Source organism: Aptenodytes patagonicus, chromosome 1 (assembly GCF_965638725.1).
Source record: "Aptenodytes patagonicus chromosome 1, bAptPat1.pri.cur, whole genome shotgun sequence".
NCBI lineage: Eukaryota > Metazoa > Chordata > Aves > Sphenisciformes > Spheniscidae > Aptenodytes > Aptenodytes patagonicus.
In genome coordinates, this window is record NC_134949.1 from 7,319,649 (window position 1) to 7,346,474 (window position 26,826).

Consider the following 26,826-nt stretch of genomic DNA (forward strand, 5'->3'; position numbering starts at 1 on the left):
TAATCCCAAGGCGCCTTATGAACGGCAAGGTTAAAAAGTCACTGCAATTTCCATCAAAGAAGGAGAAGGAAAAGAAAGGAAAAAAAACCCAAACCACCAAACTAAACCCGACAACAAAAACCAGCAGCCAAAATAAACTGTTTGGGGATGTGTCTTTCTCCCTTCGCACACGCCCTTCAGGATGTGGTTTCTCCCTCTGTGTATCTTCTCAAAGTGAGTTCTGCTGCACCCAGGGATGAGCAGGGAAGAGGTAAAAATACCTCTCCTGACTTAGGAAGGCAATTGCACATCCCTCGCAAAGGGCTTCTTGGTTACACTGCATCACTTCCCAGCTCTTCGCTGCAGAACCAAGAAGCAAACTCGGATCCAAAGTCATCACTTTGCAAGCTCAGTCCTGGGACTCCATCCAGAGGGAGGAAAAAAAGCCGCTTGCTCTCCCTCTGCCAACATTCCCAAGACATTCCAGTATTGGGCTTAACTCTTTCAAACACTCCCGAAGAACAGCTGAGAAGACAGCTTTGCCACATGCAACCTTTCATCCTTTTGTTTCGTGTGTTGACTAGCCATTGCACAGTTACACTCCAGTCTTTTTTCCACCCAACTGTCTGTTCTGGATCCTTTATATGTTTTGGACTCAGAAGGGGACTTAATCTTTATATGAGACTTATGCAACTGTCTGCAAAGCACCTTATTTACCCAAGGGGTGATAGCTTGGAAAGTTGCATGGATTAAACAATGTCCATTTAAAATCAGTCTGATTCAGCTGGTGTGGACATATTTTTAACCCTTGCTGAGCTTGCATTCATAAGGGTGGGTCTCATCTGAGCAAGCCCAGGAGAATGCAATACAGTTCTCTCCATCTGAGCTGGATGCCAAAACATCCTTTTTAGTCTATGGACGCAAAGATCCGGTTCTGGCATCCCTTCCTAAAATAGGTGTTGAGAAAAGATAAGTTCCCTGTCCATTTTCCCCCAGGAGCAGCTTGTCTGTGTGGAGACTTGAATGCTTGTCAACATCTATGATGAAGTGGGCTGAGGGAACTGGTCCAGTGAGGGTGAAAATGCATTATCAACACAAGGATTTTGCAGTTCAGTTAAATCACCACAAAATCATGCAGTTAAATTGCAACAGCTTTTCCAACTAAATGCCATGAGTGCTCCTTCTACCTATGGGCTAAAGTTTAATAACCAGGTGGAGAAACTGAGATGGAAGTATTTTTACCAAAGGCACAGTGCAAACCAGTGCCCTTGGAGACAGCTGCCTGTCAGTGCTATTTTTCACTCATTTCACTCTCCCTTCAGAGGAATGTGCACAAAAAGGCAGCGGGACTTGGAGGGAGCAGATGGGAGTCAGCTGGGGAGTGCCTACATGGAGGCACTTCCAAGGAGGCACTTTTTAGAGGGGTAGACAGGACAACACCACTTTGAGCTGAAATCACGAGGGACCTGCACGCACTGAGCCCCTAAAGCTGCTGGTTTAGCAGAGCCATCATTTCCCAAAAGCCTTGATGTCTTCTCTGGTTCAACTCCCTGGATGGGGAAGGAACAGGAATATTAATCTCTGGTTGATTTTCTGCAGGTCTGTCCCACCCTGACCCAATCCATAATTGGATCTTTGAGGACTGGAGGGCACAAAGAGAGCAGTGTGTCATGATAATGGCACAAGGATGCTCATCAGCTCATTGACAGGGCAGGTGGAAGGCCAGGAAAATACAGCTGCAAAATTCATGTTCTCAGCCTAATTGCTTCTTCAGGACATCGTTTTTAGAGTGGCATCATAAGATATGGTAATAAAATCATAATAATATTTCCTTCAAAGTTATTCGAAGCTATTCATTCTGCGAAGTGTAGTTTTCTTTCCTCCTCTCTCTGTCCCTGCCTATCTGTTTTCTTGGTGTCTAGCCTTTGCTGCTAGTCTCCCTGTGCTCATCATCTCTCAGTTATTTCTCTGCCTGCCTGTAAACTAGGTAACACATTGCCTCCATTAGCAGCGATGTAGACAAGGGACCAGGAACATCTCCATTATAAAGCCTCATTTGGAAGAAAGGGGTTTTTTTTATATAACTTGACTAGACAATATTTGCTCCAGGCTACAGCCTGGTGTATAAGATCTCTGCCTGGGAGCACAAGAGAGGAAAAGAAAGAAATGTGTTTGATAAAGGAAAACAGAGGGGGGAAAAGAAACCATAGCAAGTGATTGCTCTGGGACGTGACCTAACCCCTTTGGTATTCTGCAAGGGGGAGAGGAGGGGAAATGGAGGATATGCTGCAGTTTTAAAATTAGCTACTCCACATGTGCATCTAGTCTTTCCGTATGCTTGAAAGGAAACTTTCGTCTCCCCATCCCAACTCAGTAATTACTCAACAGATGAGGGCAGCTCTGAAGGAGCCTTTTCACTCGGCTGATGACATAATCAGACTTTCTGAAAACAGTTCCCCTATGTATTTATTTAACTGATAGACTGGAGCAGTCTCCTTAGGAGTCACTTGAATCTATAGGAGGCCCAGTGAGCATTTCAGTGTGTAGATTTACCTTCATGATTAGAGCAGATTGTTTGGTTTCCTGCGGAGGTTTTCCTGCTGATTAGACACATACTATTTTTTGAGGGGGTAAAAGCTGCCTGAATACAGATTACCCGTCCCACCTCGCAGCTTCCGAGGGAATTGCAACTGCGGACGTTTCTCAGGCAATGACAGCCCATCCCCTCCAGAGCCAAGGGATACACCACCAAAGGTGCTCTTTTCCAAGGAGACACCACAGAAGGTGCTCCTACTTATCCAAAAATGTCAGAAGAGCTCGTTGCTACAGGGAATCGCAGAAGAGAGGAGAAAAAATTACCGAGAATCAGCAGCTTGGCTCTTCTGCTGGTGTACACTTTGAGTCATTTCTGTAAAAATCATCTTACATTTCTATAAAACACGCTGAGCTTCACCTTCACTAAGGTCAATTAGGAAAAAAAAAAAGCCCTTTGCACTCTACATAGATCTATAGACATTTCCAGGTCTTTTCAACACAACCTCTCTAATTATGCACTGATTATTTCCCTCTGTTTCTGAGAAAATGTCAGGCAAAACTTTTACTATGAAACCTCCCACGTTTTACTGAGAGTCCAAAGGCTGTTACTAGGGTATAAAAATAGCTTCTTACTTCCTATGAAAAAAAGAAGAAAAACCCCCAAACCCTTTGGACTGCTGTGTTGTTTCATGAGACTGTCATTGAGGCTTGAAGGCTGGGGGTGGACTTCCCAACCCAACCCCAGCAGACAGCTCCTCCTCACCGTGGACCCTGCAAATCACTGCCGTGCACTGATGTAGGTAGACGCTGCCTGCACCGGGAACTCGAGAGACGGGTCCATGTTTTGCCTTTAGGCAGATTGCATATTCTGGCCTCAGAAGGAAGCGTTCAGCATCTTTTTCCAACGCGCTCTAGAGTAAATCTCTACCCACAACTTTCTGATGGGTGTGGATGTATTTGGGTGTGTTGAGAGACAGACATGCCGGGTGGAGGGTGGTTTCCTTTGAGCTTGCTGTAGACATACCAGAAACATCCTGCTTCTGCTCAACATATGGCCCCAATGGTCCCTGCAGCTCCAGCCTAATGTGGTCTTTTAGGTCTTATTTCAAATCCATTACCCTTTTTGATCTTTATTTCTCTATAATGTTAAGAGGATTAATGTTGTTAGATCTTCATGTCTAAAGTTCCCTTTCATGTTGCAGCTTCACGCTTTCTTATGTTAGAGATATTTTTTGAGATGTTTAACTCGTTGCATTTTCCTCCTTATGCCTTAATGGCACATCATTTTCATGGCTGATATCATGGGAACAGTTAGAGATGACCCACTGCCAAGTGATCAAACACACGGAGAAGGAGCCACCCCCCTTCCTTCACATGTGCCCACGCAGAGCCGGGGCCCTTGGTGGGGACTTACAGAAGTGACCTCCCTCCTCTAACAGCACTGAACCACAAACTCTGCCAAGGTTTCCAAATGGATGTTGGGCACCAAATCCACTTGAGAACCTGAGCCTCTGAGTGCCCTATTCCCACCCCAACCAAGGTGGTCTCATGCCTCATGCTGACCCATTTGGGCTTTTCTGTCTTTTCCCTGACAAGTGGCTTCACTACCACTCTAGGAGGGACCATGAGAGGGTTTCTATGTGTCCGGTGGAAGCTTCCCAGAGTGCAAGGACTGGATACTATTGGCTTTATTTCTTGTACCTTTGCCAGGCTTTGTACTTTGTTTGTACAAAGAAAGGTTTGAGGGAAGGGTTTTAAAGGAGCTGGGAATGGTATTTGAGTTAAAGAAGCAAATCCTCGGACTTTGAGGGCTGTATTATACAACATATATGTTCTAGGCAAAGGAAACTCACCTGAATTTAAAAAAAAGTAAAAATAAAGCATGGATGTCCATACTGGGCCTGCTGAGAGCTTTGATCAACTAAGGGTCTGCTGACCCTGTAATCATTTTGGATTGCTAAAGGATCACGACCTCAGTCTGTCTGGGCCACAAGACCTGGACAATGATCATGCCTGAACCTTTGCAGATTTATAGAGGAGGCACCAACACCCCTAGCTCACCTCTCTGGAGCTGTAGGTCAAGAAGCTGTACTTGGAATTATCTCCCCAAAGATCTGCTGCCCCATGCAAATGTGATGGCTGTGCCTGCACCGCTTCGGTTACCTTCTAACTCTCACCCCTCACATGCTACCAAACCCACAGCCTCCACCCCTCACCCCCTGGTCTGCCACCACTGACAGCCCTACAACCCCCCTGCAGAGAAAATTCAAGAAACTGAAGACTTCTCTGCTGGTTACATTTTAGGATGAACATCACGAGTCAGAAATCCTGGCCAATTTCCTCAAGATGTTCTCACGAGTCCATATGGCCTAAAATGTTCCATAATGAAATGAACTGCTGCTTCGCAGTAATAACTGAATGAAAATTTACTATTCCAGTCATCCACCTTGATCATAACATTTCTAAAGCTCTTTGAAAATTTAAAGTGCTCTGGTAGTGCTAAGTATTATCGTTATGTGAACAGCAGCTGCTTCTGTGTAAGGCTGTACGTGTCCTCACTTTAGAGAGGTTTTTATTGGCTGACACGGGAGAGTATGTCATATCCTCAAATCATACGCATTTCGTTTCCTAAAGTAAGCTGTGTTAGCGATTTAACGAGGTTTAAAAGTAGGTGAATCCTATAAACCTGGGCTTCTACTTGTCCCTAATATTCCACCAGCTAAAGTGATTTTCACTTTTACCATGCAGAATCATCAAAGAGATTGTGCAGAGATTTGCTATTCAATCCTCTTTCTCTGTGAACACTGCGGTGGATGAGTCTGCAGGAGGGGATGTAGGTCGGGACAACTTATTAAGTAAATAGTGCAGAACAGCCACAGAAAGTGAATGGTGAGATCTTAAATATGATTTTTCACTTTGGAAACCCAAGCTTATGATTAACTCTGATCCTGCTGGGGACTGTAACGTCCTGTGACCGGGGTGTCCAATCAAAGCAGCACGCGCTTGCACATGCCCATTGCCACAAGGTTTATCATCACGCTGCTCTCTGGTGTTATGTGCAGAAATGCTCAGGAGAATTATTTTTGGCCAGAAGAAAACAGGAAAAAATCACAGCCTCCTTAGGAGGCAGGTATGAACAGGGGGCAACCTAAAGCTCATCCAGCAGCTGAGCTGTTCTCCTTCCATGTTATTTGCCTGTGTCTAAAATAGCCTCTGGCAAGGTTCAGGGGTGAAGCAATACGAACCTGGGACAAACCTGTGTTTGTGCCCATCAGGCATCAGGTGGGCACTGAATTTCAGATTGCAGATCGAACACACCTGACTGACTGTTCACAGAAGGAGTCACGCACTTGTTCAGTTACACTTTTCTTGTTTCAAGCTTTTGCTTATTCCTTTGGTGACTGGAGCAAGTATTTGCCTTTATGAGAGGTTCCGCTGTACCCCTGTGTTCATGTCATTTTGAATTATACATTTAGCTCATGCTTCCCACCTCTTATCAGAAGATGATGGCCAAGCTGTCAAAATGGCCTTGGCTGTGGGCTGTGGGCTGTGGTTTGGAGGACACATTGCTTCACATTGCAGGTGTCTCTTAACTGGCACTATTTGCTTGGGATAGAGGACAAATCTGGTGGCTCATAAAAAGCCAGTCTGCAGTTTTGCCCTATGGCAAGATGGATGATTTAATGAAGGGCAGCCTTGCTATCTATGCAAAACAAGCCTACATACAGCACAAATGGCCCATTTCAGCAGAACCTTTTCTTACAACTTATCCTGCAGATATATTTAAGTAGTCTGTCTGATTCAGACCCAGTGGTAACACTCACTGCATTCAATGACTAATACAAAGTCCTTTCTGTTCACAGACAAGAGCTGAGTATTTCATTAAAAAGGAGGAGGGCAAAGGGAACATATTTTAGAAAATCAACGGTCCAGATTTCTCATATTTGATCTTGCTTATGGGTTGGAAAGCCTGCTCCTGCCTAAGTTAAAGCATATATATTTAATTTATTCTGAAGCTCCTTGTAAATGATCATTACAAATAAATGCTGGTCTTGCTGGTTAGGATATAATTGTCACTGGGCAGAGAGGAAAGATATAATATAAGTAAGTAAAATATAACCTTCAGAGTAGAAATAAGGAGGATTCTGGTCCTATTCCAGAAAAGTCATCAGTTTCCTGAGCAATATTAGACGAGTCGCATAACTTTATGGGTCTCCGTTTCCTCAATAGATTAATTCACTGACATTTGTCAGGTGCTATGAAATCTTGGGGGAACTGTTTTACATTAAGAAGTAAATATGTGTTCAGCCTGCTAGAAAGCCAACTGGTCATATTCCACAAGAGTTATGCATCAAAAAGCAGAAATACTTAAGATATCTTGGATCGATAATGTACCCTCTGTGTTGAAAGATCCTACACTGATTATCAAAATGAGCATAACTATGGGTGAATAAATGTTCCTTGAAGTGAAGACTGATTATGTATGTATATGTTCCCTGTGGGAGTAGTGCTGCATACATCCAGGTGGTGCTAAATGCATGTAGGGAGGGTGCCATGGAGGAGGGTGATGGCTCTTTTGACTCTGGGGTAGAGAGGTCCCAGAGCGAGACATGCTGAGCTGTTAACACCAAAAAATGCAGTGCATGCACACAGTTGCAGATTCATGGCATCTGCACTGGGGCTGACTCACGTGGGGCGATTTGGTTGTTTCTATTGCCACAGCACAATTAATCTGCAGATGGGAAACTCAGGAGTCAATGTAGGGGGATTACTGTACTGCAGCAGATCTTCACGCTGAGAACATCTCCCCAGCTGGGACCAGTTAGACCTTCTCAGTAGAGCATAAGAGTTGACCTCTACCCCGTTTGCTCCCTAACACAGACCCCTGTGGCTTGTGCTAATGGAAAATCTCCATTTGTGTTGTAGGACAGCACTGGATCCATGCCATCTACAGTGATAATGCATGCACAGTTGACAGAAGATGATAACTTGCACTTCTGTTGCTGCTCGGCTTAAAACCCTGTACAAACATCAGCTTCTATTGCCTCACGATGCATTGAGAGATTTGTATTATTGAGCTGCTACCAAAGCTGCGGATAAACAGGGACAAGAGGCCTGAAGTGCATGTGTGGGACAGACGGTCACAGAGGCTGGCAGTCCTGGTTTTCCCTTTCTCTGGCTGTTTTCTATAGCTACTATTACACCCACATACCCACCAACATGTCCAGACGGGATGCTGAGTTTCAGGAGGTATAAATAGTAGCCCAGACTCCATCTGCAGAGGTGGAGAGCAGTTAATCAAACTCCCCCATGCTCTGCCTTCCAACCTGATCATTTGCAATGTGGAATCCAAACTCACTGACTAGTTTGTTTGCTCGTACTTCCTGAAAAGAGGAGAAAATGGATCGAAAGCTGCAGGATCGAAGCAGCAAGTCAGTCACTTCATTGTCTCTATGGACAGCAGACTGAAGCTGTTCAGAAGTTAAAACAAAGAGGATTTACGCTCTTGATTTAGAAATTTATGACTCATTCCCATTTTGGCTGTTAGCAGTGGCTTTCATTTCCCCTGCCCCCAAAACATCCATGCCATAAAAAATAAAACCCATAAGCTCTTTGCTGTCCTTATCTTGATGTACAAAGAATTCAAATGTTCACTGTTGCTATCTGGAACTTGACTTCCTGTTATTAAGAAGGACATCCTAGTATTTAACAACACGAGATTTTTATTTTTTTCCCCCTTCTTCAAGCCAGGCAGAATGTCTAATGATTCTGGGGTTTGTTTCCTGCTTGTAATTAAGTAGGTCACAGCTGCAAAGCAAGAGAACAAGAAAATATTCAGATCACACAAAGCCAAGAACGATTAAATCATTTGCAGCTGAAGGATATGGCAGATTTTCTTTTTTTTTTTAAAAGAAGTCTCAAGTCTAAGGAAAACAAATATAGGAACTTTTAAGAGAATGATGAACTTGGAAGTTCTGCCCCAGCGCCACAGTAGCTCAGAAAAAAAGAGTGATCAAAACCCAGCTAATGTTGTTCACAAGTTGAATAGCTTTATGTGGTTGAAATAAACTCACTTCTTCATTGCTTAGGGCCATATATTCTATCCATGCAATTCTCTTTGAACCACATGCAAGATTGCCCTCATTTCTTGTGGGCAGTTCCCACCAGGCCCTCCGTGTCAGCCTGAAATGCCATGCTATGCCCTCTCCTGTAGGTCCCACCCAGCACACACCCTGTGTGACTCCAGATGCAACTCAGTCACAACACGATCTCTACCCAGACATGAAGCTCCCACGGGGCTGAAAGTCTTTTGATCTGCACTCATGGCTCTTGGTGTTATGTTGCCCTGATTTGGCTCTCGCTCCACCTCTGTTTAGGATGGCGAGCTGTTCTTGGTCCCTGCATGACTGTCTTCGGCCCACAGACAAGTATTGGTGGTGCATGATCCATTGCCCTTAATAAGCCATACACATGTGGGCTGAAGAACAACCTCTGAGGGGCCCTGACAGTATGGGTAGGAACTGGAGTTCAGCCTTGTCACGGACAGGCATCAATTGACAAAGCCATGGCACGACTTTGCAAAGCCAGGAAAAACTTCGGTTGTAGAGCCGAGGTGTTGGTCTGTGTGAACCAGGTGCTTCAAGACAAAGTTGGTCCTGACTGACCTCGGTTGGGTTATTGCAGGATTCAGGAGGAGCATAAATGACTGCATGTTTCCATCATGGTGCTTTCGCCTAGGCTTTGGTATAAACACTCCTCCAAACCATTGCTCAGCCAAAAAGAGGGGACAGAGAGCAACAACCCCACCACCCTCACCTTCCCCAGGAACAGTGCCTGGGACCGCTCCGCTCCATCATGAAAATGAGATGAAACAGGGTACTTAGCCTTGAGAACAGCCCCGTTAAGTGGCTGCCTTGGTCTAAAAAGCAATGGAGACGTGTCCCAAATGCATCGTAGCTGTAACAATAAGGCTCTTATTCTGTGCAGTGAGAGAAATGGTCTTTAGGAAGATTTATGTCTGAAGCCCACCAAAATCAACACTGTAGAGGGCAGCGGTCCAGTCAGACAAGAATCACTGCCTTGGCAGGGAACACCCTCTGTGAATGGGTTTGATTTCAAAATAGGGTGTTTGGTTTTGTCAGAAGAGTGATTAAGATATGAGCAGAATAGCAAGAATGAAAGCATATTGCTGCTTCTATAAAAATGTGATCGGGAGAGACATAAATCTCAGCAATTATAAATTGGTGATGACCTCAAGTTTACTCAAGCTCTGACTGAGAAACTGTCATGGGAAAGAAAAGCCCACATAGACGGTATTCTGGGCTCTGTCCCCATCTGACCGGACGTGGTCAGTTAATTCCAGGATAAGAGAATGCGGACCTGGTATTTCTTGGTATGGTACTTCGTGGTATATCTTGGCTTTGCAAGCTAAGAACTGGGAGGGAGAGATGGTCGGTGCCTCCCCCATGGGCAATTGTAACAAAACACAAACAACGGAGAGTTTCTCAGAGGCCGATGCCTGGGGAATTTGAGACTAGTCCTGCAGTCTCTCCTCGCAAAGTGCTGACCTCACGGGAGAGGGGCTGTGTGCAAGAGTGTGGTGATACGTATCCTGTGCTGCAGAAGACACCTGATCCATCTCCAAGTGATTCAGGGTATCTGGATTTGTGGGTTTCCACCTGGAATTTCTCTAAAAGGTGCTGACTTTCAGAAATGTTTTGCTCCCTTCCCTCCAAAATGGGGTTCTTTCACCTTGAGCCCCTTAAATAGAGGACTCCTGGGGAAGGGAAGCTGCTGGCTTCAGAGAAAACACCAGTGCTGGGTTCTATAGGGGATGTTCAGAGACCTCACAGCATCTCTTGGCCTTTGCAGGAAAACATTCATACTGCCTACACCCTTGTCCTGAATCTTTTGGCAATTTCCCTTCCAGTCTAGGGCGGATAACAGCATCTGTGGATTAGTATAAAACAAAGCTCAGGAATGAAAAGTTTTCAAAATGCTGCTGCAACCCAGAGTCTGGCTAGCACTGCACAGTCTGCTGTGACTGATCGTAAGGAAAAGGGGCTAGATCATCCGCTGACATCAGCCTGCTTATCTTTCCCCTGACACCATCCGCCAGAAGCTGGAGGTTGGCCCCAAGGCCACTTTAACCGCTCTCTGGTGACTGATTGGATGTGTTGGAATGCACTAACATAACTGTGCTTTTAAAAACCAACGTCCTCTGGTTTTATGACTCTTCTTGGCCAAGTTCCCACTTGCTGTAACTGAAGCAAACTCTTTTTCATCTGCAGGAAACTTCCACTATTGGTGCATTTGAAAGTTTACAAGAGGGTACATGATGGCTGCATTACAGCAAAGTCCAGGATGGAAAAAGGAAGCTTTCCAACATTTCAGAGTGGAAATTATGAAAATTAGAAAGCCTCCTCCCAGTCCCTGCTGTGGTTTCCAAGCACGGGTTGGGTGGAGAGATGCTGGAGAGGGAGGAAGGGGATGTGCACTCCCAGCTAATGGGAGCCCTGAAGTTTGGTCCTGCTTCAAACACACCCAGATTTGCATGGTGTCGGCAGTTTGCCTTGGCTTTTCCTCTGAAAGCATCCTGGCTGCCAAGTGGGAGCAACAGCACTGCCTGGGTCTTGCAGAGGTCTGGAGAGGATCAATGTCTGTGGAGCCTTTGTAATATGTAAAGCCCGATGTATTATAAGGAATCATTTTAAATTGTGACCTAGGATTGCCAAGCTTCCCTCTTGCAATAGCTGATCCATCATATTAGCCTTGACAGATTTTCTTGGATGGTATTTTCAAAATTGGGAACTCCAGGCTCTGCCCTCAGGCAACAGTAACAGCTTTGAGCTCAGCTCTGAGGAAAGGAGAGCCTGTGAAACATTTGCAACTCGCTTTTCTTGGTTTTCTGTGAAAATCTGGACCTTTAATGAGGACAAACTACCTGTGGAGTTTTAACCTTGCTCCTCATCCTCCCCATTGTCTGCTGATGCACTAAGATTGATTAAGGGAAGACTGAAAGACAGGAATTCGCTTGTTGCCATCCTCATTCAGTTTCCTAAGGTGCTCCAAAGCATCATGGATAATATTACAACCCATGCAGGACAAGCCTTGTGGTTAGAGACATACTGTGGCTACTGAATGTACAGCAATTAATAAAAGCAAGAGGTTGGAGAGCTTTCTCGGAGTGCTGTGGAGAAGGAAAAGAACATTGGTGTTCTCCTCTCTGAAGAGTGGTAATTTCTCATGGATCACACTGATCAGGAGAGCGCACTGATCCTGTGCTCTTCCCCTGAACATCTCACAGTGTTGTTACCCAGCCAGATCTCAGCATCTCTTTCAGACGCAGTAAATACAGACATTTATGCAGAGAAACTGATATGAGATACATATTGTTTTGAATGTCAGATTTTATCTATCCTGCAATGAAAGAGAGGCATTTGGAGAGGGTGAAAATACAGGATCCAGTCCCTTTCCTATCTGCCCAGCTGTCCTGTACTCAGCTGAGATATCTGGCATTTTATCAAGCCATTGGTCATAAAGCTACACTGTGCATTTTCGATGATCTACTTCTGGTGCCCTTACCTCCAGCCTGCAAGCACATAAATGTGGAAGACTAACCCAGAAGATGGCCATGGGCTTTCCTTCAGAGCAAGTTCAGACATTCCCTCAGGCTCTCTGAACACACATCTCCAAAAGAACCAGCGAGCACCATGAGCTCCCCAAAACAGACTCAAACACAGAGGCACCTAAAATTGAACGACTGCTTCTGCAAACACAGTGTCAAGGACACAGAGAGGGGGCTACAGCACAGGAACCTGCTGCTTGGCACTTGCCCTATGTCTGGTGGAGTCATCCATATGGTGGACAAAAGCATGTATTGCTGCCCTTGTGACAAAAATTTTAGCTTTGCTGGGTCTTAGGCGATAATCTAGCAATCCACAGCAATAAGGAAGTGGAGCTTTCTGCCTGGTCTGACTCCAAAGACAACATAGTCATCATGTTATGCTACAGTTTTCCAGCCTGATCTAGAGGAGCAGCAAACCACCACCAAGACTGGGTGGTGGGGCAGGGCCACCAGAAGGATGGCACTGTTGACACCTTTCAGTAAAGCCTATGGTAGCTACCTAGTTTGCTGCAAAATCAATAAACTGTATTGCAAGAGGCACACTTTTTGTTAGCATGCAGGCTTTCACTGTACTTGCAAGCCTTGGCTAAAGGAACAACTACACAGAGCCAACCCTTGCTCATCTGATCTTCCACACATGGAAAGCTGTGAGAAACATACAGTAGTTCTAACATGAATGAGCTTGTGTCGTGGTTTAATTTCAGTCGGCAACTAAGCACCACGCAGCCGCTCGCTCACTCCCCCCCACCCGGTGGGATGGGGGAGAGAATTGGAAGAGCACAAGTTAGAAAAACTCGTGGGTTGAGATAAAAACAGTTTAATAATTGAAATAAAATGATAATAATAATATGATAATAATAATAATAATACACAAAACAAGTGATGCACAGTACAATTGCTCACCACCCGCTGACCGATGCCCAGCCAGTCCCCGAGCAGCGGCCCCCCCGGCCAGCTTTCCCAGTTTATGTGCTGAGCATGACGTCACATGGTATGGAATGTCCCTTTGGCCAGTTTGGCTGTGCCCCCTCCCAGCTTCTTGTGCACCTCCAGCCTTCTCAGTCAGTAGAGCATGGGAAGCTGAAAAGTCCTTGGCTAGTGTAAGCATTACCTAGCAACAACTAAAACATCGGTGCGTTATCAACTTTGTTCTCATCCTAAATCCAAAACACTGTACCAGCTACTAGAAAGGAAATTAACTCTATCCCTGCCGAAACCAGGACAGCTTGGTTGCTTTCCTGGCTGTGAAATAGATTTATATCTTCTCTAAAGTGGGGTGCAGCCCATCTGTTTTGCAGTACACATGTCCCCCTAGAACTCCCCTCCAAAGACAGGCAATTTCTCCCACAAGTCCCACAGCTATCGGAGGTGGTAGTGCAGGGCTTCCCAGGACAAACCCTGGGCCGATAAACCAGAGATTCACAGGGCCATGTGCAGAGCTAGTGAACGCACAGTCGTGGGTTCAGACCTCTGTTGTGGGGATGTTCACATCTAAGCTGGGCTAGCCTGGATGCCCCATCTGGATCTGGTCTCCAGGAGTAAGCATGCAGAGCAGACGTGGCAGTCTGTGTTTATCTCCTCTAACTGGAAAGGCTTTTGTTCCCTCTACAGTTAATGGAAGATGGATGTCAACACAGAGGGCAATTCATTCCATCCTAAATTTTCTTTGAAGATATTAGCATCAGTTGTCACCAGAAGACACACATTACTCTCTCTTCTTTGACTACCAAAGAGGCCTAAAAAGGTAGGAAAAATTATTACAGCTGCATGACAAACTTGTAAATGTAGGCTGGCTGAAGGTACAAGTGGAAGGCAGCTGACATGGGAAATACATACTAGCAAGAACATAAATTCATACCTTTAATATCTCTTAGATGAGTTTCTCCAAAACACATCTCATCCCATCACTCATCTGTTGGGAGTTGGCAGGGTGGAAACTCCCTGTGGCAGAAACTTTTGAGTTAAGGCCGATTTGGTTCACTCTTGCAGTGATTTCTATTCTGAACTAAAATGGTAAAACAGTAAAATGGTACTTGTTGTGCACGTAGATCTCCGAAGGGCAGATGCTTAGTGCACCAATGTTAATTGCAGGTTATCGGTCCTTTAGCTATTGTTTCACATGGGGTTTACCTAATCTATGATGACGCAGTACCGGAAGAGAAAATAAGATATCCGTGGTCCCAGCCCATCAAGACTTGGTGGCTTTTATAGAGGGAGTGCTGGAAACTAAAATGAATTTCAACCTCAGTCAAGAAACTTGCTCACTTATTTCAAAGCTTGCACAACCCTAATTACACCTTCTAAATATATTCCAGAAGTACAGCTGGATTTTAGAGTATGTGCGGGTGACTAAATGGCATAATTTGCAGCCCATTATCTTTTCAAAAGCTTTTCATGTGGTATCTTTGGGAAGTGGAGACTAATTGTGCTCCTTGCCTATGCAATTTGGAGAGTTTGATACTTTGGTCCCAACAAGAAAAATTGAAGCTTAAGAATCACTCATATCCATCTGCTGGTAGAATGAAAAGTCACCGTTTCTTTGAAGCCATTAAAAATGATTGAGACAATGAGGATAATATATACTTCAACAGGAAATAAGCTAAGCTCAGACAGAAAGTTTGACCAGAAGTTTGGAAGCGTGTTTGAAATCTAAATCCAACTTTCTGAACTTGAATCAGCAAAATAGAAACTGTGCGACTACCTACAGAACAGATTTCCTTTTGGTCAGAACAGTCTCTTTCATGATTTCTATCAGGCTGGTTAAGGGGGGCCCTGGTGCTTGTGAGCTTCATTAAAGTCACTGCTGCTGTTTAACCAGACTTGTGCTGGTGCCTGGTCTGGATCAAAGATGTCTCAAGAGTGAAAATGAAAAAGCTCTATGAAGGCTAAGTTTGTTGCTCACCCACTGTTTTGTTTTGTGGTTTTTTTTTTTCCCATACACTTACAGTATCCTGATCTGAATGGATGAAAAGATTGATCAAGAAATTAAGAACTGGAAAAAGGCATGTATCATACTTGCACTTGATGTCTGAAAATGCCGTTAGTTCAGGAAATTGTTGAAGCAATGTTTAAGCAATCCCTTGTACAGATCATGAATTGACAAAGTCTAGAGGTTTTCTATGCCTGGATTTTAAAACCCAGCTGAAGGCATGCCTAAACCCTTCCAGGGATAAGTCCTGGCTAGAAGCTGAGCTAGGACTAGGTCTTCAGGGTGGGGCAGGTTGGAAGATATTTCAAATACACAAGCTACCACTCTGCATTATCTATCACTTGCCAACCTTGCACGAAACAGTCTCTGTATGGAAAAACCCTTCCAGGAAGCTCCTTGTAGGGGTGGTAAGTTCTTGCCTTTCGGGCTGTAGAGCACTGCCTCGAGGCAAACTACTCTGGTGATAACCATCATAACTCTGAGCTTTGGGTTGCTGGTGGGGTTATGATCCGGGCATGGTACTAGCTATCTGAGAAAGCCCTTTGAGCAGGCTTATTAGCTGGACCCAAAAGGGTCCATGAACTACAGGAACCTTTCCACTCCCTCCAAAGCTTTATAACTGGATTCACGTGATCACCGACTTCCCTTCACCCAAATCCAAAACATTTGGCTCATTTCTGCTCCCAACCTCTGTACCTTGGCTTGCCCTTGCTCTGTCCCCTGACATACTCTTGCTGTCCCAGGGTCTGGCCAACGCGAAGGCAACAAATGCCAAACTGTAATGAAAAAAGCTTTTCATTTTCCGATCAAAATAAGAATCTGAAGCACTGGAAATTTCACAGCAGAGCCTCTGCTCGTGAGGTCTCCAGGCCTTGAGAGCTTCCAATAATTCAATTAAACTCCAACCATTTGAAAGCCAATTTGAGCAGTATCTTGGCTCCGAACTCTTCAGAGTTCACCAGTCACTATCCATTAGCCTCTGTTGTGCTTTCACCTCTTGCACTGTTAACCTGCATGCATTTTGGGGGGATAAAGTCTGGCACAACTCCTGATCCGTTTCACAGGAAAGTCTGTTTTGATTTGTTACACCTTTTAGAAATGTCACAAAATATTACAACTTCCAGACACCTGAGAGGATGCACCAAGCATTTATCTGTCTAGATAGAGTTCACATTAAACCAATTCCTCCAAAATACTTGTGAACAGGTCAGAAAAGATAAAGCTCAGATGAAGCAGATAAAATTGATGTTTCGGCAGTCACAAGTGATTATGTCAGAGCATTACATAGGTGACAGTTTTGCTATTTAAGCTTATCCTCTTATTCTTTTTTTTTTGATACAATTATTTGTCTATAGGGCTGGTGAATAATTCATTGCAAATAAAGTGTGTTGCAAAATGCTGCGCTTTTTTCACCGCTCTAAGTTTGTATATCGGTTTCATCACCTTGAGACTTGAGTGACTTCCAGAAAAAAGCTAAGACAACAGGAGTTCCTTGCTTCAAGGTCTCTCTTCTCTCTAGGGCAACTTCTATGCTCAATATCTACTACTGTTCTTTTGTTATCCACAGTATCTGAGTAACTCTGCTGTCACCTTGGCAGTCTATCAGATTGGTAGTAATGCTGTCAAGGTAAGAGGCCCGTCCAAAAAATGTCAGTGAAGGTGCTAAGCAAAGGTCTGCAGGACCTGCATGCCAGTGTAAAAGTTTGCAAGTAAATAGCGTGAACTGCAAAGATCAACTTCCTTTGAAGCACTCACTTAGTCGTGGTGTCAGACCGAGTGCTCGGAGCATCACTCACAGAGGCTTGCACAAGAGGGTTTAACAAATGAGGACCGCTCCTCCATGAATGCCACAAGATCTGCCTTGTTCCACCCCATTAGACCCTTGGTGTGAGAAGTTTCTGACCACTTGGCTCTTGAATCCATGCTGGAAAAATGATTAATAAGAAGCCAAATGCTGAATTATGCTTTGTCTAGTAGAAAAAGAAAATCAATAACTCAGAGTAGTAAAAGCGCTGGTAGATTTGTACAGCAGCAAGACATACCCGAACTCTTTTGCTGGGTTTGCTTGAAGGCAATCTCCTCTTGCCAAAAGCAAAGGTCGCCATAAGCTGCATAATAGCGTGGGAAAACCTGCCTCAGACTTGGCCTGCAGAGCAGAAAGACTGATTTTTTTTTTTCAGCCCTGGGTTCTCTCTTCTCAAGAGAAATTTATTTATAGGAGGAATGACGTTTCCTGCCACATTCTTAACGTGCTTGCAGCTTGGGATAAGAACATGGGAGCTTTGTCTTCTGCCATCTGTTTTCTATGGCAATAAATATCCATTTACGGATTTATCTCTGCCTGGTGTGTTTTAAAGTCATGATATGAATGCATGTTCATGGATATCCATTCAGAGAGGAAGTGTCATAGGTAAATACCAGTCCCAGCTCCACGCTGGTGTAGATTTACACTTGTGTAATGGACAGTGGAGTTCTGGCTTGGGGCTCTGGCCGCATTTTTGATCTTAGCTTATCTTCTTCAGAGGCACAAGAAATAAAAAAGCAATCTAGACTAAAATCCTGCTGACCTGCAAGCATCCACTGACACAACTGGGCACAGGGCCTTTAATTTACCATAGCTGAAAGCTGGGAGCTAAAGCTGGGGTGCAAACTGCAAGATAATTTAAAATGGCTTTTCCAGCCATATCTCTCCCAACTTGATTTGTTTCTTACAGCACTTCATTTAGTCTGGAGATGGCCTTCCTTTTTACACAGCATCTGTAGTACCACCCTTTGAGCCTTGAAGGCAGAAGAGAGGGCAGACTTATTCTTTTTTAATACAAGAAAGCTGCATGTTTTCTCTAGGCTTTCTAACTCAAAAAACAATGCCTTGGGTTTGTGGTGAGAAACATTCCCGTGGCTGGAAAATAGCCAGTGAGGTCTTGAGAAGGAGTAAATATGTGTTCTTTACCAGTGCCTTGCAACAGCAAAAAGAAATCTCTGAATGGTGCGAGGCATTTGTTAGGCATTAGCAGGACTCTATTCATCTTCCTCTCACACACATCCGCAGCACATGGATATAATAAAGATAGCTTGCAGGCATAAACCGTCTCACATTAATAATGCAGAGGGAGAAAGGACTACATATTTAACGTGCATGTTTACTGGTGGGGGAAGGAGACCTAGAGAAGGAAGAGCTGGTGGGGAGGGCTCTGTGTTGAGAAATACTGTGTTAGGGATGGGATTCATGTTACCTGGTTTGGGGGGGGTGTGTGTTCCTCTTCCAACGAAGGTGTCCCTGTATACGCTGGCAAAAAAAGAGCTGGCTGGAGTTTAAGGACTTATTAATTCAGCCGAACATGGGTGTTCAGGGGACCACCTCTGCAACCCCCACAGAGTATTTTGACTCTGCAGTGGTCCCAAAGGCAACCTGAGGTGCTGGCCAGGATGGAGATGTCTCACAGACATCAGCATTGACTTAGATGAACCCAAGTCATGCCTCAGTCCTGACACTGACTGCTGGTGTGCCCCATGGCACAAAACTTAATTCTGCCTCAGCTGACATGTTTGGTGACCTCTGTGCCATACCTACTAATATTTAGCACTGCTCTTTTTTATTTGGACTTGTAAAAGCCTTTGCAAAGCCATCTTTTCTGCTGGGTGCGTGCCACACATTGCACAGATCTCTCACATCTCAGGCTTTACATGTGCAACTAGCTCACTCAGTATTTTGGGCTCTCACTGTCGCAGTGGAATTGCATGGACTCTGAGCTTAGAAACACAGCTTCTGTGTGGCTTCAGGACCCCAAGTGCAGGGGATCTGCCTTGCCACCTCTAGCTGGTGGGGGGCTCCAGGGAGAGAGAGCATGATGCATGCTTCAACCAGGTTGACCACAACCTCATGGGCCAGGTGCCTAATGAGGCAGCTCTGTGACAAGATGGAGAGAATAACGGCAAGGACAGAGAATTAGGACAAAAAAGAGCCAGTTGCAAAAACCATCCTACCAAATCCTCTCGCAACCCTTATAGCAAGGCTCCAGCATTTGCCTGACAAGAAGCCTAAACCACCCCAACCTTAGGTCAAGGAGTGGGAAGGAGAGAAATAAACTGTGGATGTGAGTGAAAATAAAACAACACAACCCCCCCTCGACAGCGGCCAGTCACTTGGGCTATGCGTGGAGCTGTTAAGTGTGTACACACCACCGAGTCCCCTGCAATGCTGGTCATCCTTACGCATCCGTTCTTGTGTGATATATAAATACTGACCTTCTCTGACACCTTCTCCTGCAGGTATTTCCATGCTCTCCCTTGCTTCCCACCATGGGGTTACCTCCTGGAAACACCCTGTGAGAGTACTGCTGTCTTTTACACCTCTCCATCACATGGACTAATGCACAAAGCAAAGCTGGAGGACTCAGGCAGCTGTTGCTCAGGTAGGTCAGTACGGGCAGTGTGTTTCCAAAGGGGATGTGTGCGTGCATGGGAGAAAGTGCTCTGTCTCTCTTGCTGTTGCTTTATCCTGTGTATCTATCTCCCCTTTTCCGCACTGTTATATGACTTGTCTCCAGCCTCATCGGTCCCAGGTATGGTCTGCGTGAAAACATGAACCCTTCCAGCTGGGGAGGACCCGCCATGGCTGGCAATGGGGGAGGACGCTGCAGCAGCTGAGAGCTCACCCCAGCTGAAAAATCACCTGCCACCTTGTGGGAAGCTGCCTTTGAAAAAGACACCAGCTTCTCTGCCTCCCCACGCTTGCAAGAGCAGCTGCAAATCCACCAGATGCCGACCCATCTCCTGGGATCTGGGTCAGCAACAGCAGTGCCTCTCCGGAGGGGCAAACCTTGGCTGATGTTACAGTGGAGCTGGGCACTGTAGAGGGGACACAAATAAAATCCCTGTCCCCAAGGCAGGTTAAGACTGCAGGCAGGGCTGCCTGCCCTGTGCCCCTCTCAGAACCAGCATCTTGAACCGCAAAGCCCAAATTTACCAGGAGGGACATTTCTGAATGTGCTGCAAAGCAACAAACAACAATCAAACAATAGCAGACCAAAGCTGTGTGAATAATTGATTATCTTTGGTTTGCTTGACGGACTGGAAAGGCAAAGAAAATATGTTTCAGGTTGACACAAAGTTATTCTGATTTCCCTTCTGCCAAATGGAGAAGGAAAAAAAACAAACAAAAAAAAGGCTTTGTGTTTAACTGAAACCGTTTTCGACCTGCATTTAATTTTTGAGATTTTTTTTCATATTCCTTAAAAAAAATCAAGGCACTCATCCAAATGAAATTACACTGTGTTTGAAAGAAAAATTTGAAAAAAAATTCGGTTTGAAATATCCAAAACCAGATTTTTTTTTTGTTTTGAGTGATGCATGCAACAGACTCAAAGTAAACTCACAGGTGGCTTCAGCTGCCACAAAACTGCTTTTCAGCAAAACAGATGCCTCGAGCAAAAGTTTCTCTCAGTCCTGCATGAAGCAACTCCGAGCCACTCTGGGCTTGCAGAGCTTCTACATGTGCCACCAGCCATGGACCAGCGGGTGCAGCACCGCTCACCCACCCCCGTGGCACCCTGCCCAAACACCCCGCGGCAGGGAACGTGCAGACCGTGCCCATTCCCCCCAGCCAAGCACCATTTCAGGGGATATCATCAGTGACAAGCAGAGGGGTGAGCAAGGTGTCCCTGTCCCCTGGGAGGCTGTGCCACCCCTGCCAGCTCGGGTGATGGCAGCTTGCAATGCAGAGGCAGCCTGAAGCGCCCAGCGTGCGCTCGGTGTGCGCTCGGTGTGTGCTCCACAGGTGTGCACCATTCTCTGAGCCGAGACCTGTGTCCCAGCCACCGCCTCTTTGACAGCCTGTCAATCCTTCAAAGTGATGGGACCCCCTGCGTCCCCTGGGCACTGCTGCTAAGGCGATGCGCTTTCAGGAAATTAATGACATAATTACGGCTTCCCTGGGACCCGCTGCTACGCCCGCCACAGCAAGAAAGCAACAGCGTCGCCTTGGCTAGCCAGGGACTGCCAGCCCTGCCGTGCCACGTTGGCTGGCACTCACCAGAGCAACACATCGTGCACCGTATAGCCCATATGGCGGTGTGCAACCACTGCTCGCTATACATCTCTGCTGGGATAGACACTAGTGGGCATCTGCATCTATGTTCACTTACACAGAGCTCTTCCACATCAGCCTGAGCTGCTATTCTTTATTTGACATTATTATTATTTACTCCCCACTGCTACAGGTTGGTGCTGCCATATGCCATCACACTGTCTCAATGAGTATTGATTGGTAGAAATGATCCTTTTCAGCAATTATTACCTCCAAGTATTATCACAGAGCCTTTAACTAGTTCTGATGGCTGCATGTTGTCTTACTGTTCCTGCTGGCACCGATTACTACCTCAAATTATCACACAGCCTCTGACTAGTACTAATTCCCATTCATCACCATACAGGTCCCACCAATAGTAATTTCTACACACCATAGCATACAGCAATAGCAATTTCTACACACCATGACATAACCCCTATTAGCTCTGACTACTGACGGGGCAGACAACTGCTATCAAATGGTACCCTCCTCATCCTCTGGGCATGCATTCAGGACAAAGAAATCATGGCTTACCCTTTCCACACTGCGTCTCCTCAGTGATCCATATGGTATTTTGAATAAAAGTCTTCGGGTCCTACCCGGAGTCACAGCTGTCTGTACTACCATAGTGCAGAGCTAACTCGTGTGTGTGTGCATGTGTGTGTGAGAGACAGAGTTCACAGCACACACAGGCTTCCTTTGAAATAACTTACAGTCTCATCTAGATTTCCCAACTATCAAATAGCTGAGTGGGTTTTCACATCAGACCATATGAGTCAAGATGTGGCTCGTTTGAAAGAAGGAGGGGGGAAAAGGGAAAAAAAAAAAAAAAAAAGGAAAACCCAAGCCTTGTAACCTTAACAACATGTTTCAAGCAGCGTATGTTTAGCTTCCTTCTGTTTCTTGGTGTAGTTTGCTCAGCAGGATTGCTGTGCCACAGAGGTGGAAGAATTAAGCTTCTGGGGAGAATGTTCCAAAAATGTCAAGCTCGCTTCTTGTTGCTACAGATGGTAACCAGGTCAGTTGTCTAATCAAAGCTCTATCAGAGTTATTATACATTTTGCCATGTGACTGCAGACCCCTCTGGTTTGCTGTACAGTAGATCACATGTTCACCTTAAAAAGAATATCTGGTGTATCACCATCTGGTGCAGAGATTAATGTTAAATCCTATGTTCAGATATTCCTCTCTCTTAGATGTTGGAAAGCACATACCCAGGGCACAGGGCTCGAACAGATCCTCTGGGCTGCTCAGCTAAACACAAGCATGCACCGTTTTAGGCTGCGTGGTCTGTATGGCGTAGCACAGTGCATGCATAAGTACAAACAACAGACATTACCACTCACACTCACGTCTGTACACATATGTATCAGTGAAAGCCTGCTTGGTGATGCCTACAGCTTCTATATTATAAAAATTATTATTTATATTATATTATATTATATTATATTATATTATAGCTGTCTATAACTGTGAAGTGTTGTCTTCACAAAGTCAGTCTCAATGTCTACTTTTTTTTTCCTCATAAAACCACATTAAGGACTAGTAGACAATGATATTTCCTTTCTCTGGAAGAAAAGTTTGAAACTATATTTACACTATAAATTGTACACAAGTGTTTTGGAAATAGGAAAGAGTCTTTCCCTTCTCACAGACTTTCTGCAACACCAGTTGTCCCAAAGCAACCAGGTACGATTCTGTGTTTTTGCAGAAATGTGTTTTGGATGTTGTGCTCATTTCCATGCTCAGTTACAGGTACTGGTCCAGATGCAGTTTAGAGTTAATGTGTGCAAAGTGGGAGTTTCTCAATCCACCAACTTCATAATGGTATTCTGAATTTGCTTAGTAAAACGGAAAAGATTTTGGCTCACGCTTTTTTCCTTGGAGCAGTCTAGCTGGGAGAGCAAAATCTGCTGAGCTGTGGAGCCAGCCCCTTCCTCCATGTATTGTTCTCATTTTAATGCAAAACTAAAAATACTTTGTTTTGATTGAAGTCCAAAAGCCAGGACGAAGGTGTTAGGGACATGACATTAAACCAACAGTTTAAAATAAAGAAGAGAAACTCTGTATCTGCTCAGCATATGCACATGCATTAAAACCAAAGAAAAAACCCAGCAGCTTGATGTGGGAAACTCTAAATATTAAAACAATCGGCCTTTGTTCATAATTAGTTCCATATGTCTCTTGCCAAAAAGAGTGAGAGAGACAGGAAAAGATGGAAATATCTTAAGCATGACTGACTTATATAGGTTCTTTATGTGGAATAGGTGCAGAGTTAGGGTCTTTGTTTCTTATAGATTTTTTTAATGATTGTTAATGCCCCCCTGCTATCTCACAGGATGCCTACCTGTTTATTTAAGCACAAGGTGGCTGGCATTTCCCAGCTGCCCATAGGGAACCCTTGCCTGCATCAGCAGAGCCACTGGGGATCTACTGGTGGAGCAAGAGGGCAAAGGTGACTGTGATCTGCTTTACTGGGAGCTTTGCCTGAATAAAAACTGAGTCATGTCTGAGTAAGGACCTCAGAGGTGAGTGCCTCATACAAGAGCAGAGTAGTAAAGATCTCCCTGCTTACCCGATCTGAAGCCCTGGGCTGGGGGTGCTCCTGCTTACGCCAGCCCCCTTCCCCAGCAGCTTTCATATTCCTCAAAACAAGGTCCCCCTCAGGTCCAACTCATAGAAAGACCAGCCTTGTAGATAGAACTTTATCTGCTAGAGGGGACAAAGAGCCATAACACACACCTCCACCGGTGTCTATGAGCAACCAAGCTCCGGGACCAGAGGCAGACAGTCTAGTGGTACCAGCATGAAGCACCACATAGACTCATTTTCTCCACAGGGGAAAGGGAAGCATTCATTCAGTCATTTCCATGAACCACAAGCTCTTTGCGTAGGTTTTTAGGTCTTGCAAATGAAATGCAAATTTGCATATTGCTCAAGGCAGCTGAATAGTAATACAAATATTCTTCTTTGCAGGAAACCTCTTGCGCATGTGAAAAGTAGAAGAAATCCATCCATTTATGTGGTATTGGAACCAGTTCCAACAAGATCCCTGCATATCCCAATGGGCTTCACTCCTCCCTCCCTCACTGTGCTGTACCCCAGGCACAACTCTGTGGGTATCCTCCACGGAAACCACATAAAACTGGAGACCTGGACCCACTATGACACTTTCTCTTTCTTCTGCCTCATTCCTCATTTCCCAGTTGGTATGAACCTGGAGACAGGAAGCCAAACCAGAATGATCAGGACTGTGGAAATTATCTAGAAGCATGAGATTTTGACTTTCTATTTTTAGAGCTGTTTAAGGTACATCGGTAGGCAAGTGTATAGGGTAGTCTATTAGGATTAGTTTGATAGATTCCCTATAGGATAGGTAATGTAAAACATGCTCTCATGATGGTCTTTCTAGTTGTTCCCAGAGAGGGAGTTTAGGTGTTTGTGGCAGATGATGGGCATTTCAGCCCATCAAATTCTGAATTTCCCTCTGGAGAGCCCCCTCTCTCTTGTAGTTGACTGCAGAGGCAGATTAAGATGACCAGACTCATCACTGAAGCTTCACTCAACCGCATTGTCTGCAGAGACAATCTCTGACTGAACAGCACGGTAGGAAATAAAAGCCAAAGTATTGTGAGGGAACATCCTGGCCTTGCCACCACAGACCCTCAAAAGAGACATGCCGCATTTACTAACTGCTGAAAGACGAAACTCTTTAAAGCAGTGGATGCTTTTCAGTACTAATTGCAGGCTGCCAGGAACAGTGGTTTGCGGTAACAATGCATCAGAGGAAAGAACATTCCAATAGATTGCTATTTAGACTAGATTTTTTTTTGGTCTTTAATGAAAAGGAGAGAGAAATCATTTACTGCTGCAAAGCGTGTCTTATATTTGCAACGGAGGAGTCAAGTTTCAAGTCAGTGTATGCCCAGCAGAGATCAGTGAATGGAACCCAGGGACAGCAGTGGCACAGACTGAAATGCAGTATGCTGCATCTATCAGATCTGTCAATGAGACACTGTTTTGTAAAACTGAAAAGTCACTCAGTACAGAAAAACCCACTTAAGTTCTGTACTCCATGAAGACATAGGTATGGCAACAGAATAAGAGGAGAACAAGGATAACTTGCAGCTCCTGACAGTATTTTCCATCCTGGGTGTTATCTATGGTCTCTATCAATAGCAAAGCCAAATTTTTCCCTGGAGTCCCGATAGGGAAACTGCTTGTATTAGAGCTCTTTAGCAGTTCCTATTAATTTTGGTGGAATTGCTTACTTCCCACTGTAAGAAATCCTCCCTAGCTGATTTGTTGGGGCATGACTAAGCAATAGGAAGACAAGGAGAACAGGGCGATGCTTTGGGGTTCCAGTCCCTACAGTAACTTAGCTTATGTTTTATTGCACCCAGAATCAGACTGTAAAGGAAACGGCCTCATTGGGAGTGAAAGATAAGCACAGGTTGTCATTGCAAATCCAGCTTGCCTTAAAGTTAAAACCCCCCCAATTTTCCAGTCTGGCATGGTGTTTTACAGAGAAATGTTATGATCACTCTAGCCTGGGGAGGGATGTGGGAAAACACACCAAGTGGAGCTCCATTCCCATATGAGCCTTTTCCATCAGAGCTGGCAATAACCCAGCAGCCTGCTAGGGTGAGAGAGGATGTTCGCGGTCCCCAGCCACAGAAAGCCTGGGGGCTTCCCCTGTGTGCAGCAAGGCTGTGTCACTTCTGAGGGCCACACAGACTGTCACACATCCCTGTGTCCTCTGGGCAAGCAGTGCTGCTGTTGTGGCAGCTCTTGCTTTGGCTCATGTGAGTGCTTTGGCTGGGTGCAGCAATCCAGGCTGAATATGAAGGTCAGCCCCACACTTGAACAGAGATTCTTGCTTTGTTTTACTCTGTTTTGGTGCTCTGGGTTATGCATTGATCAGCACGGTGTTGGACTGCGTGTGCAGCATGTCCATCACTTGTACCGACAGAGATGACTGGGAATTTAGGCTCATGTGACAGCTTTGCATTGTACTACAGCAAGGTTGTTTAACTATCTGCAGTCCTTAGACGTGTCAGTAGGTCTGACTAGCATGAGCCTAAACAGGCACCCAGAATGAAGCACTTCTGGACTCAGAGAAGTTCATATCTGATGCACATTGCTGTACGTTAACCCAGAATGTAATGTTAGATGTTCCTCAATTTCCTCATTCATTGGTGTTCCAGCAGAAATATCCACATGGCCGCTCATCTGTTGCTTTTTATACCTCAGCCTTGGGTGTCATGGGGAACGGCTGGCAGAGCAGAGTGTGAAACCCAGGATGTTACCTGCTGAGCCTGCACCTAGCCAAGCAGTTAGACCTATCATTGGTGTGTCCACCAAGCCAGCAAGTTCTTGGCACAGCCTCTATTGAAAGTCATGGCACAGATGTAGACATTCCAGAAAATGTCTTCACGAAAGGGGACAGAGCAACCTGCACCCTTCCTCTTCCCCTACTGCCACCAAGAAGACTCTCCAGGAGCAGCCTCCACCTCACCTCAAGTTCTCCTCCACACCCACTGTCCCATGTATGGTCCTGGGAAAGCAGTCCTAGCCTCCGTGCATCCAGGCAGAGGTGCTCCTGGAAAAACCTGGCCAGAAGAACAGCAGCAGATAGCAAGTGGGGCCTCTGCTAGATGGAAGGACATTTCCCTTGTGTTTTAGTGT

General features: G+C 45.2%; 1 protein-coding gene across 4 annotated transcripts in view; it reads right to left on the reverse strand.

Annotated features, from left to right (window-relative positions):
• Nucleotides 1-26,826, reverse strand: part of FRMD4A (FERM domain containing 4A) — a 396,169-nt gene that overhangs the window by 194,864 nt on the left and 174,479 nt on the right. The window lies entirely within an intron of this gene.